Source organism: Pantherophis guttatus, chromosome 7 (assembly GCF_059756535.1).
Source record: "Pantherophis guttatus breed Tessera chromosome 7, ASM5975653v1, whole genome shotgun sequence".
In the NCBI taxonomy this organism is placed as follows: Eukaryota; Metazoa; Chordata; class Lepidosauria; order Squamata; family Colubridae; genus Pantherophis; species Pantherophis guttatus.
Window position 1 is genome coordinate 53,742,111 of NC_142069.1, and position 13,105 is coordinate 53,755,215.

Genomic DNA, 13,105 nt, shown 5'->3' on the forward strand with positions numbered 1-13,105 from the left:
GGCGTAACCCCCCCCCCCCTTAGATATTTTTAATTGTAAATGGATTTTATTCGGGAGGTTTTAAATTTTGGGCCAAAATTTGTTTAATTCTTTTAAAATTTTAAATTTTGTATTGGGATGTTTTTTATTCTAGGCTGTGCACTGCCCTGAGTCCAGCAGGAGAAGGGCGGTATAAAAATTCAATAAAACAAACAAACAAATAAATAAATAAATAAATAAACAAACAAACAAACTACATATGCTAGTTTTGTGGCTGCTCAAGTCAGGCATGGGAAGGGTTTTGTGGCTCCCGGTGTTTTCTTTTCTGTGGGAAACGGGTCCAAATGGCTCTTTGAGTGTTTAAGGTTGCAGACCCCTGGTTTAGGAAGATATGAGGAGTTACTGAGTCAAGTGTTTCTATATGCCATATTAATTTCCTTTGCAACATACTAATTCATTTTCAGCATAATCAAGGAGAAAAACCTCATTTTTAAAAAAGAAAAACTGAAATATTTCAAGAGATGAAGAAATGTGGGCATAAAGATTGAGCTTACTATACTGTAAGGGTGAGATAGGGGACACAAAGCTTAATTGCCATCACAAGGCCATTCTATATGCCATTGCTCACATTGTGAATGAAGCTCTTCCAAATTGACATCTATCAGCAGAAATTTCAACTGGTAACTCTAAAGAAGAGATGAGAAGTGATATGGATTAGTCACTGAGTTTAGACTAGTTTTCATAAAGCTGTTTCTTAGTGCCCTTCTCTTTTAATTCTTTTCCTCTTTTCTTATATCCTCGTCTTGTGTTTTTGTCTATGTACAGTATGTGTGTTTTTGTGTGTGTATGTGTGTGTGTTAAGTGTTTCTAAGGATCTAGCACAATAACTCCAGCACAAGGTTGAGTTTGAATCAATACTTGTTTATTAACACATGTTACTTATCTCTTGCAGATACACTTCTGGAATGCAACATGGACTCCTGGACAAAACCTTATATACCTGGAAGACGGGGTCAAGGTGAGGAGGGGTCAAGGGAAGTGCTGGGAAGGTTGGGTGGTATTAACCCTTGCCCTGCCATGGGCACACAATATTGGGCATTTACATGTAACAAATCCCCCTCTAAATGCCTAACGGTTGGGGTAGTGTGCGCGTGTTGTAAATGTGCAATTTCGAAGTTAGGTAAGCATGCTGTTTATTTTGTAAGGGTTTTGTTAAGATGTCAGCAATCTGCTTGACAGTCTCACAGTATACAGCTTTGATGAACCCAATGTTTGTTAACTGCCTGACATGTTTGTGTTTGATGTCTATGTGCCTTGACCTTTGGCCCACAGCATCTGTCGTAGAAATGTCTATGGCTGCTTTATTGTCTTCATGCACAATGATTGGATAAGTTGGTTCAGTCCAGATGTTAGAAAGCAGGTCATCAAACCACGTCAAGTTATTGGCTGCCTTTGATAGACAGATATACTCTGCTTCTGCTGTGGATATGGCCACCAGATTTTGTTTTCCGGTGTACCAGTGTACCGGGCAGTTGTTAATGAAGAATACGTAGCCTGAGGTGCTTTTTCTGCTCTTCGTGTCACCTGCCCAGTCAGCATCCGCGTAGCATGTTAATAGTGGTTCCTTGGAGTTCACCGGCTCTAAACACAGGCAGGCATCTATGCTGTATTTAAGGTATCTGAGTATACGCTTCGCCCCCTCCCAGTGATATTTTCTTGGTTCGCTGATGTGCCTGGACAAGAGGTTGACTGCTAGAAGGATATCAGGCCTTGTCCAGTTGGCTATGTATAGTAGGGACCTGATGACTGATCTATATAGTGTGTTGTCGTTGAATGGTTCGCCTTCTTCATTCATGTGTTTCAGGAAGTCAGTCTGCATGGGTGTCTCACAAGGTTTGGCATCCTTCATGTTGCATTTGTGTAAGAGTTCTAATATTTTTTCTTTCTGGGAGATTCTGAATCCTTTTTGTGTCTTGTTGATTTGGACCCCTAGGTACTTGTTCACTTTCCCTAGTGTTTTCAGTGCGAAATGTTTCCCAAGTTTCTCTGCGAATTCATCGCATTTCCGTTTGTGTTGGCCAAAGTATAAAATATCATCTACGTAAACGAGCACGTATTCAATGGAGGTGTCTTCTCTCTTGATGAAGAAGCAGAGGTCAGCAGAAGTGGCTGCATAGCCCATATCCTTGAGGATTTTCGCTAGACATTCGTACCACCTCTTTCCAGACTACTTCAGTCCATACAGACTTTTGTTTAATAGCCAAGTATCTCCCTTTTGCGTATTTTTCCCAGGGAGTGCTTTGACAAAGATTTCCTTGTCTAGTTCTGCATGTAGATAGGCTGTCTGCATGTCAAATTGGTAAACTTCGAGGCCTAGTATGGATGCTATTACTAGGGCGCTCTTGACGCTTTCAGCCCTAACAGTGGGTGAGTATGTATCCGTATAGTCCTCAGGGTATTTCTGTGCAAACCCCTGTGCTACGAGTCTAGCCTTATATAGGGTCTTGTTGTCTTCAAGTTCTTTAATTTTGAAGACCCATTTTGTTCCAATGAGTGTTTTGTTTGCTGGGGCCTTAGATGGGGTGTATACATTTAGTTCTCTCAAGCTGGCCATCTCTTTCTCCATGGCTTGTTCCCACCTAATCCTCTCTTTCTGTGGCAATCTGAGTACCTCTTCATATGAGTTGGGTGTTGTCTTGGTTGTGTGTATGGATAGTACGTAATCTTCAAGTCTTTTTGGGATCTTATTTCTGTTTTGCCTTATGGGTCTACTGGGTTGTGTTTCTGTGTTGTGCATGTACCTGGTTTCCTTTTGCATGAGTGAGTCTACTTTTATGATTGGGTGGTCTTGTTTCCATTCTTTGGTAGTTATCCCTTGGAGCTTGGGTTTGTGTTTTTCGTGTGCCTTGGTTTCTACTGTGTCTTGTTTGCCCTCATCCCTTATGTCATTTGTAATTTCCTGCCTGGGGAGTACTTCGTTGAGGTGTATCTTGGACCAGTTTGTGTTTTCATGGAATACTGCTGTTCTAGATATGACAAATCTGTTGTTTTTGTCAATGAATCTGTACCCTTTTGTTCCAGATTCATACCCCATGAACCTTAGTCTCCTTGACACCTTGTCTCCCTTATGTCTCAATTGTTTCAGAATATGCACATCTGCAGTAACCCCAAATATGTATAGGTGTGCTATCTTGGGTTTCCTGTTGTACATAACCTCGTAAGGTGTTTTGCCCACTACAGTCTGTTCAGGGTGTAGTTGGAGTATGTGAGTGCCTCTGCCCAGAAAGATTGTCCTAGCCCTGCGTCTTCTAGCATGCACCTCACCATGGTCTGCAGAACACCGTTTTTTCGTTCTGACACTCCGTTCTGGAATGTGGAGAATGGCGAAGAAGTAAAATGTAATATCCCCTGTTTCTTTAACCAATTCGAAAATTCCCTTGACAAGAACTCAGACCCCCTGTCCATCATTATCTGTTTTATCTTTGTGTTGTGTTGTGTTTCTACCCTTTTATAAAATTCCTTAAACTTTTGAAATGCTTCACTTTTGTGGTTGAGTGTATATACATACCCATAACAACTTAAGTCGTCCACTATTGTTAAAAAGAATCTCTTTTTGTATTTTATAGAGGGCTTCATGGGGCCCACCAAATCCATATGTACTAATTGGAAAACTGAATTGGTGGTGCATGTGGCCTTTTTAGGTCTAGGTTTGGTCTTAAGCTTAGAACACTTACACACAGAACACTCTAGGTAATTTTTACAGCTCTTTACTTGTAAACCATTTGAACAATCGGTCATTTTTTGGATGACTCGAAAGCTGGCGTGACCCAACTTCCTGTGGAGCAAGTGAGCACAGTTATCATGAATGGGATTTCCAATGGACAATTTCTCCTTGTGTGTTGCATCGTGAGGGTGTTTGTCTTTGGTAGTGTCATCTGTCTCGTCCCCCTCTATCTCTTCATGAGTATCTACTTTGTTCCCCTTATTTCTTATGTTAGTGTTGGTGTTTGGCTGCCAATCCCTTTCGGGTTGGAGATATGTTAGTCCTCCATTGATGACTATCTTACCAATGTCTTTCCCATCTTTAGTCATATAGGCCTTTCCCCCTCTGAATGTAGTCTCTATGCCCATGTCTTTGCTAACTTTGAGTATAGCCAATATATTGTATGGTATTTCGGGTATGAGTAATACCCCCTCTACTTTGCCTATCCCTTTTATATGCATGTTTCCCTCTCCTGTCACTAGCACTTCATTCTGATTAGCTACCTTGATGTGGTGGTTCCTTTTTGTGAATGAAGTGAGGATTTTCCTGTCATGAGTAGTGTGGTTGGTGGCTCCAGAATCTAGGAGCCACGCATTCCCTTCTCCTGATTGCATGTGTGTGTTCTGATGTTCCCTAATGCCATACAGCGATCCAAGTTGGCTATCCCTGGAGCTGTCTCTGTATCCCCTCCTGTCCCTTGGATTGGGGGAGTCCCTACGTCTGTATCGGTTCTCTGGTGAGTGCCTGTCTGAGAAACCTTGTCTTCGGCCTTGTCTGTCTCTGCGCTGAGTGTAGTCCCTATCCCTTGAATTTCTAGGGCAGTCCCTCTTATAATGGCTCCTGGAGCCACAGGTGAAGCACTCGGGGGTGTTGTGACCCCTGGTTTGAAATTCGACTCTCTTTACTGGTCTGCTCTCTCTGCGACTCATGGCGCAGTCCCTCCTTAAGCTGTCTTCAGCTATCAACCTGTTTGTAAGTGTTTCTAGTGTGAGATGTTCGATGTTGAGGCTATCTAGTTGCACTATAAAGTTGTCCCAACTAGAGTCTAGGGAGTTAATGATTATGCTTTTCATGCTTTCTTCGGAGATTACTTCTCCTCTCTGTATTAATTCAGCCCTGGTAGCGTTTAAACTTAGGATATGCTCACCCATGGGGGTCCCTGTTTTGTGCTTGGCTGACTGGAACTCCCCAGATATCCTTGTGGTTGTGGCTACGCTCTTGCTATAAAACAGATTGAATATTTTTTGCAGTATTTCTGCTACAGTCAAGTGGTGACCCAGGCTAGGGTAGATGCTAGGTGAGATGCTTGCAATCAATATGCAATAAGCCCTGTGGTGCAAGCAATCTGTATCAAAAGTCCAAGGTTTTCTTGGTGGGTCATTAATTAAGAACAATAAATTTTCCCTTAAGAAAACAATCTGGAGCTGATGATTCCACTCTAAAAGATTAGTCCCATCTAGCTTTAGTTTGTGAAAGTCACCTGGCAAAGTCATTGAGTTGTGTGGTAAGTTACTCACAGTCTGGTGCTGTCCATGGTTTTGCAGGTGAGGGAACTCACAATACAGCATGGGAATGGTAGATGCTATTCTGTACTGACTTATCTCTATGTTCTGACTTATCTCTATGTTCCTTCCTTTTCTTCCTGCAGGTGGCGTCTGGGCATGTGCGAGGCCCATTTCATGCTGGAGGCCGTCCAGAGAGGAGCTCATGGCTGCAGTTCTCAGGTCTAGGCCTAGGCCTGCTGGTGGAGTGCTTGACTCACCCCTGGTGGGTCTGGATGCGTTGTGGGACCCTGGAAGGTGCTGTTGGGCTGTGTAGTCCCCGGCGAAGAATAGCTGGAGGCTCGGGATCGAAGCGGTCGTAAGTTGAGGACTTTTGAGGATTGGCGGCGCGGCGGCAGCAGCAATGGCTGGTCCTGATCCGGATGTGCTGGCCCCTGGTCGGTTGGAGAAGCCTGCCGGAGGTCGCGGAGCAGGTAAGTAGCTGGCGCGTCTTTCTTCTCTTGGATCCCTCGTAGTTAGTGAGGCGGGTGGTGAGTTCGAGTCCTGCCTTTGTTCTGTTCCATAGGCGGTCGGGGTTTCTTGGTCATCGTGGAAGCACGTTGCCCCCTTTTGTAGTGATAGGGTTGGTGTCTCGTAGCCGGTGGTCACTCTGATGCCTTCTTGGCCCTCAAGGTTTTCCTTGTGGCTTGCAGTTGGTGCGGGAGGCTTGAATGCGGAGCCAAAGACTGCCGCTAGAGTCTCTATTGCTTTCTTTATCTCGAGCATGCTAGGCAAGTTCTGATTTACTTGGATTTGTCTATTGCAGTTGTTTTCTGGATGCTCCCCATTTGTTTTGGGGTCTTGGTGGTTTCGTGCCATTAGGTTTAAATCCCGGCTTCCCATTGGTTGCTGGCCATTCCAAGATGGCCACCGGGAAAAGGGCACGAAAGTGGATTCGGCTAGCTCGGAGTCATCCGACTGGGCTGGCCTGTCTCTCTTTTTTTTTTTTATTGCAAAAGTTTTACAATTACATTTTCACCCCTTTTTTCACCCCCCCACCTCCCTCCCCAAACTTCCCGTCCTCCCTAACCCTCCCTAACCCTCCCCCCCCAGACTTCCCTATTATGTACTCATAACTAATAACACTGATATATATACCTGAACCCATCCCTCCCCCTACATAATTTTCCCTCTTTGTCTCTTTATATTAAAATATTTCTAATACATTGTTTTCAAATAAAAGCTATTTGATACTTTCTAATTTGGTATTTGTTCTGAACATATTCTATCCACCTTTTCCATTCCCATTCATAAGTCTCTTGTGAACAATCTTTTAAATATGCTGAAATCTTCGCCATCTCTGCAAAACTGGCCATCTTCGAAGTCCATTCCTCGATAGTAGGCAAAGCTTCATTCTTCCAATATTTACCTATCAACAATCTTGCTGCTGTTATCATATACAATATTAATTTTGTTTCATCCCGTGTAAAACCCTTAACTATGCCCAATAAAAACAATTGTGGAGAAAATTGAATTTTTTTCTTCAAAACATTCTGCATGACCCACCATATTTTTATCCAAAAAGCCTTAACTTTCCTACAGGTCCACCAAACATGATAATACGTAGCATCCAAACATTCACATCTCCAACATTTTGGCTGAACATTAGGGTACATACATGACAACTTTTTAGGATCTAAATGCCATCTATAAAACATTTTATAAAAATTTTCCCTCAGATTCTGCGACTGTGTAAATTTAACATTCTGAACCCAAATTTTTTCCCATGTTTCCAACATCACTGGTTCTTCAAAATTTTGTGCCCACTTAATCATGCAATCTTTAACTAATTCCGTTTCTGAATCCCTTTCTAGCAAAACATTATAAAGCCTTTTAATATGCATTGGACCTTTCTCTCTTATATGTCTAACCAATTCTTCCTCATGCAACATAATACCAGTTTTTTGGTCCTCTTTCCATCTCAATTGTAATTGATTATATTGTAACCAGGTTAAATTAATCCCTTCATCCAACAGTGTCTGCAATGTCTTCAACTGCCATCTGCCCGCATCTGTAAAAAGAACCTCTTTGTATAAAAACCCCCCGAGTGACATTATATTTGTATTCCACAAGGTATGACCAAGATCCAGCCATAGCGGTATTTTATAATCCCATTTGAGTCGGTGCTTCTTCCAGACTCTCATCAAAGAGTCTCTAAGTATATGGCTTTTAAATACTTTATCAACTTTGTCATCATAAAATAGGTAAGCATGCCATCCAAATTCAAGATCAAAACTTTCTGCATTCAATATTCCAGCCTTTTTACCCCCAAACCAATCACTTGTTAAAGTTAAAGCTGCTGCATCATAATATAACTGTAGGTTTGGAAGTTTAAGGCCTCCTCTTTTTGGAACATCTTGCATAATTTTCAATTTCACTCTCGGCTTTTTCTCGTTCCAGACGAACTTATTAAGTCCAGTTTGCCAAACTTTCAGTTGTTTATCACTTTTAAGCACCGGAATCATTTGAAACAAAAACAGAAATCTTGGCAAAATGTTCATCTTAACTGCTGCTATTCTTCCAAGTAAAGACAGTTGCAGCTTTTTCCAAGTCTCCATGTCTTTCTGAACCTCTCGCCACAACACCTCATAGTTATTTTGAAACAATTTCATGTTTGATTCTGCAACCTGAACTCCAAGATATTTTACCTTAGGTACAATTTCAAAACCTGCCCTCCTTTCAAGCTCATGTTTACGATCTTGTGTCATATTTTTGACTATCATTTTAGTCTTTTTTGAATTCAGTCTAAAACCTGAAACTCTACCATAGTCTTGTATAATGTCATTCATCAGGATTGTTGATTCCATTGGTTGTGATAGGGTAACCACCAGATCATCTGCAAATGCCTTTATTCTATAATCCTCTTGCCTTATCATTATGCCTTTCAAAATTTTTGAGTCCCGTATTGTATTTAGCAAGACTTCCAATGTTAAAATAAATAAAAGTGGGGACAACGGACATCCCTGTCTTGTTCCTTTTTCAATTTTAAACTCTGTCGTCAAACTTCCATTAATAATAATCTGTGCTTTTTGCTCTTGATAAATTGCTGAGATCGCCTGTGTAAATTGGTCCCCAAAGCCCATCTTTTTTAAAGTCTTTAGTAGAAAATTCCAATCCACTCTATCAAAGGCCTTCTCCGCATCCAAAAAGACCAGCACTGCAGAAATCTGTTTATTCTTATCAAGATATTCCAATAAGTCTATTACTTGCCTTACATTGTCCTTCATGTATCTGCCCTCAATAAATCCCGCTTGGTCCTCATGAATCACCTTTTGGATTACTGGCATCAACCTGTTGGCTAATACCTTCGCATAAATTTTATAGTCTGTGTTCAAAAGAGATATTGGTCTGTAGTTCTCTGGTTTTTTAGGACCAACTTGTTCCTTTGGTATCAAAGATATATAAGCAGTTGTCCAGGATGGGGGTATTTTACCCCCTTGTTGAATATTGCAAAATAAATCTCTAAGTTGTCCCACCATTTCAGCTTGTAAAGTTTTGTAATACACTGCAGTCAAACCATCCGTGCCAGGAGCTTTAGCTGTTTTTAGCTGTTTAATTGCTGCTATTATCTCCTCCTCTGTTATAAAATAATTCATTCTTTCCTTTTGTTGATCAGTAATTTTTGTAACTCTCTTATCCTTTAAATATTTTTCTATAAGTCCATTCTGCACCTCTTCTTTAGCATATAGTTTAGTATAATAATCCACAAAAGCTTCTTTAATTAATTTTTGTTGAAAAATTTCTTTCCCTCCAATATCGATACTGTCAATAGTCCGCATACTTTGTTTTTTCCTCAATGTGTAGGCCAACCATCTGCCCGGTTTATTAGCATTGCAAAATGTATTATGCTTCGCGTATTGTAAACTTGTTGCAACTTGTTCCGCCATAAGCATTTGGAATTGGTCTTTCAAAAGTTTTATAGCACTTCGTATTCTTTCATCTGTTGGGTTTTTAATAAGTAACTGTTCTTTATTCTTTATTTCCATTTCCAACTCAGATCTTTTCTTTTGTCGGAACAGTCTATGTTTAGAATTCATGTAGATAAGTACCCCTCTCATATAAGCTTTACTTGCATCCCAAACAATTTCAACTGGGGTACCTTTATTCAAATTTATTTCAAAAAATTCTTTCAAATGCTTTTTAAGTTCTATTATATTTTTTTCATATCTAAACAAGTTCTCATTTAATCTCCAAGAACGTCTCTCAACCTTATCCATCTCGATTTCTATCCATACAGGACTATGATCAGTCAAAGTTCTTGGAAAAATCTTTGTTCTTTTTGTCTTAACAAGTAGATCATTTGACAACAAGATAAAATCAATCCTAGAAAAGGATCTATGTCTATCAGAAAAAAAAGTGTAATCCAATTCATTTGGATTATGTATTCTCCAAACATCTTTTAGTTCCATATCTTCTTTCATATCAAAAAAGGTCTGTGGTAATCTAATTCTAGACTTTGCCAAGCTCTTTTTATCTAATTTAGAATCAATTACTCCATTCCAATCTCCCATAATTAAAATAGATCTGTAGTCCCATTGCAATATTTTAGTATGTAACATCTTGTAAAAATAATCCTGTTGTTGGTTGGGAGCATAAATTCCAATCAAAAGAATTTGACCATTTGCTGTAAACAATTCAATTGCTACAAATCTACCATCTTGATCTACTTCTATAACTTTTGCTGTTAATTTTTTATTTACATAAATAACCACACCATTCTTTTTCTGCGAAGTTGAAGATATATAATGTGCTCCTAGTTTTGAGTTTATCAAATATTTTTGATCTTGAGTTGTAATATGCGTTTCTTGTAAACATATTATATCATTATTAAATTGTTTCAAATATGTAAATAATTTTTTCCTTTTCTGTGCTGAATTCAACCCATTGACATTCCAAGATAAACACTTAAAGGTCATTAGCCTCTTTCTGGAGTGCAGAGCAATATGCTTGAAGTTCATCCGAGAGCTTCGATCTCGCTCCTCCCATAGCGCCTGTCTCTTACCGGTGCTGTATTTTTTTGGGTCATCTCTGGGGCCTCGATTGCTGCTCCATGTTTCTCAAGAAGGCTCTGGAGGTCCGCGATGAGGTTTCCTTCATTGCTGCATGACTCCATCAGCTTCAGGATGGACAGTCTGAGCTCGCTCCTCTCTTGTGGCGTTTCTTTTTCAGGTTCAGTTGTTCTCTCTTGTAGCCTCTCATCGTTGGGTAGTGGGTTCAGGTTGATGCCCTGCTCACTCTCTGTTGTTGCATCTCTTGCTGCAGCAACCCTGGGTGTTAGTTGTGCAGCCATCTGTCTGGTGAAAGGTCTTGCGTTTTCCTTGTTCTTCTTTCCAGAGCAAGCAGTTGATCCATTCATTTTTTAGAGTTATGGGCTTAAACCATCCTCTGCTACCATTCTGTTAAGTGTTTCTAAGGATCTAGCCCAATAACTCCAGCACAAGGTTGAGTTTGAATCAATATTTGTTTATTAACACATGTTACTTATCTCTTGCAGATACACTTCTGGAATGCAACATGGACTCCTGGACAAAACTTTATATACCTGGAAGGCGGGGTCAAGGTGAAGAGGGGTCAAGGGAAGTGCTGGGTAGGTTGGGTGGTATTAACCCTTGCCCTGCCATGGGCACACAATGTTGGGCATTTACATGTAACAGTGTGTAAAAAATCTAAATACGTAATTTTTACTGTTACTATTTTATTGTTATTTTGTTTTACTTTTTTAAAAAAACCAAATGGGAAAAAATGAAGTAGGCAGTACATTTCTTCTTTTATCTATTATTTTACATATTTCTGGAAAATCTACCTAAAAGCTACTGTGACATTTTTTGCCAAGTCCTTCATAAATTAATTTACAACAAAGTCTTGCAAGATCAGCTAGGATTCTTTTGTGCTTGTAGCAACTGAGGTGGCAGATATGGTGCTCTATGCCAACAACTGTCTCCTGTGGACAGATGGTCTTTTTAGCTTCTTTGGGTATTATGTTAAGAAAGAGGGGATTTACTGCGAGGGCAATTTAATATGTTAATGGCAGATCAGGTTGCAACTAACTTGCAATATGCTAAACACAATACTTTTTGCAATGCTAACAAACCAGGGAGATGGTTATCATATCTGTTAAGGAAAAAACAAAAGTCACGGACTATAGAGAAAATAGAATATAAAAGTTAAGAGGTTTATCAGCAAAATATGTTTAAAAAGGCATTTTTAGAATTTTATACGAGATTGTATGCCAGTGATAAAATTCAAAGTATAGATATAGATAGATATTTACAGAAAGAGAATATTTCTAAAATTACAAAAGAGCAAAGGGAGGGTTTAAATCAACTGATAACTTTGGAGGAAATTATGTTTGCAATTAAGCAGTTGAAAGTGGGTAAAGCCCCTGGGACGGATGGTTTGACAGCCGCTTATTACAAATACTTGCAGTTAGAAATGGTGGGACCATTTAAGGAATTATTTACTAATATACAATCTGGAGGAGATGTACCCCCATCCTGGAGGACAGCTTTTATTTCTCTGATCCCAAAGGAGGATCAAGACCACACCCAGCCAAAAAATTACAGGCCCATATCACTTTTACATACAGATTATAAGATTTTTGCTAAAATACTAGCAAATAGGTTAATGACAGTCATGCAACATTCATAATGATCAAACTGGTTTAATAAATGGTAGACAAATGAAGAGTAATGTAAGGCAAGTTGTTAACCTATTAGAGTATTTGGGGAAGAACAACCAAGTCCCTGCGGTGCTAATATTTCTTGATGCGGAGAAAGCATTCGATTGATTGAATTGGCATTTCTTATTGAAAATAATAGAAAAGATGCAGTTTGGAAAATATTTTACACAATCTATTAAGGCAATATATCAGAAGCAAACAGCGCAAATAATAATTAATGGTAGTTTAACAGATACTTTTAATATAGAAAAAGGAACAAGACCAGGATGTCCCTTTTCTCCATTATTGTTTATTTTGACTTTGGAATTTTTGTTGAGTAAAATATGTGGGTCGGATAAAATAAAGGGAATTAAAATCAGGCAGTATGATTATAGATTACGAGCATTTGCAGACGACTTGGTTGTTACTTTAACCCAACCATTACAGTCGGTTGTAGGTTTAATGGATATAATTAATCAATATGGACAAGTATCTGGATTTAAAATAAATGCAGGGGAAATGAAGATAATAACTAAAAACATGATTACAAATCAAAAAGAAGAATTAGAAAGACTAACAGGATTTGAAATAGTAAAAAAAGTTAAGTATTTAGGGGTTTATATTACGACATCAAATGCGAAATTATTTAAGTATAATTATGATCCATTGTGGCAAAAAATACAGAGAGAGATGGAAAATTGGAAAAAAATTACAATTATCTTTGTTGGGAAGAATAGCAGCAGTAAAAATGAAAGTTTTGCCTAAGTTTTTATTTCTTTTTCAAATGATACCAATACTTAAAAAAGATGAAAATTTGAAGATATGGCAGAAGGGTATTAATAATTTTGTTTGGGCAGGAAAGAGACCGAGAATAAAGCAAAAAATAATGCAGGATATACGTGAAAGAGGAGATCTCAAAATGCCCAATTTAAGATTATATTATGAGGCAGCTGCCCTATCAGCAATTAGTGACTGGCTGAATTCAACAGAAGAAAGAATATTGAATATTGAGGGATATGATTTGGTTTACGGTTGGCATGCTTATTTATTATATGATAAGAAAGTGGATAGGACTTTTAAAAGTCACATATTAAGGAATGCTTTATTGTGTGTCTGGAAAAAGTATCAGTATAAATTAAATGATAAATTACCAATGTGGGCAAT

At 39.0% G+C, this 13,105-nt stretch overlaps 1 long non-coding RNA gene across 1 annotated transcript; it reads left to right on the top strand.

Moving 5' to 3' along the window:
* The first annotated feature begins 918 nt into the window (after positions 1–918).
* Positions 919–12,746, top strand: LOC148112848 (uncharacterized). The gene is made up of 3 exons (XR_015728980.1): positions 919–997; positions 5,391–5,717; positions 10,778–12,746. It is a non-coding gene; the product is annotated as an uncharacterized LOC148112848 (long non-coding RNA).
* Positions 12,747–13,105: the final 359 nt, after the last annotated feature.